Here is a 1331-nt window from a genome sequence, read left to right on the forward strand (position 1 = left end):
AGCAATAAAGCTGTTGTTCCTCTTTACCCTAAACTCTGTCTTCGTGTATTATATTTTAGCTCTGAGGCAGAGGTCAGTTTTCAACAACCGTTACCATAGGAGACTGACAGAAATGGTGACTTTAGCAGGAGTTCTACTGGATGCCAGGCATGTGTGTAATTCTTTTCATGGGTTATCTATCTGGTTTAATCCTCGGAATAATCCTAGAGGTAGGGGCAAGTATCCCCATTTTATGGAAGAGAAAAACAAGGCCCCAGGGGTCAAGTGACTCACCAAAGGGCCTTTGCCAGCTAGCAAGTACTGGAGTCAAAGACTAGCTCAAAGATACTGAGTTAATTTTTTGCACGCTACTTAATTATAAAGAGGGGAACCATCTGAAAATGGGTAAAAAAGGAATGACATAAAAGAGGGAAGAGAGGAGAAGGAGAAGCCAAAAACAAACTGGAAATCATAAAGTTTAGTTTCCTTGCCCAGCTGGCCGCTGGCAATGATGCCATTCAGAGGGTTCTGATCTCACGTAGCTAGAAAGAAACTAACTTTAGTGGTTTATGGATGCCCAGAAGACCTTGAGAGTTGAATTTTCTTTGTGTAATGCCTGTTACGTCCTTTGGTATCATCTTCGTGTTCATGATGTAGGTTATACCATCACCTTTACCAGAAGTTCTCACTAGACTGGCAACCAGCTGATTTTAATTACCTTCCAAGCCATTCAAATTACTAAGAAAAGCCAAGGAAGCTCCTTTTATTCCCCCCAGCCTCATACACTTCAAGGTCTGGAGAAGCAGGGAAAACTTAATCACGGATTGACCGAAATGCCCTCCAAGTGCACCAGAGATTTTTCACATATCCTGCTTCTTCAGATTCTTCCTTTGATGTTTTCCAGACATCTGGGTCCATCTGGAATTGCCTTCTGCTACCAAATACAAAAATTGAGGCCACAGCCCTTATGTTCTTCAGCAGGCCATTCTCTTCCTAGGGGGTCATCTCCTCCACCAGATCTCAGACCTCGGACCTGGACCTGGGTTCATTCTGGAAGAAGGAGGCAGACACGGGTTTTCCTCCAAGGATCCTAGGACTCAGTCCCAGCTTCACCCCTTCAGCTACCTCGAGAACACTGTCTCACCCCTCTTTGCCTCCGCTGTGTTCCCTGGTTGGGCCCACAAGATGTCTGAGATCCAGAGCACAGAAATGGTTTGAGAGCTGACAGGTGCTGTGCATGCATCACTTGCAGGATGAGAAGTTTTGCTCAGCGCCAGTTTTCTCACAGCAGAAGGCACACGGTTGAAGACAGTCTGTGTTATGACGCTGCATATTTTGCAGTGTTCTGAGGT

The sequence above is a fragment of the Vulpes lagopus genome, chromosome 7 (assembly GCF_018345385.1).
Source record: "Vulpes lagopus strain Blue_001 chromosome 7, ASM1834538v1, whole genome shotgun sequence".
NCBI classification, from domain to species: domain Eukaryota; kingdom Metazoa; phylum Chordata; class Mammalia; order Carnivora; family Canidae; genus Vulpes; species Vulpes lagopus.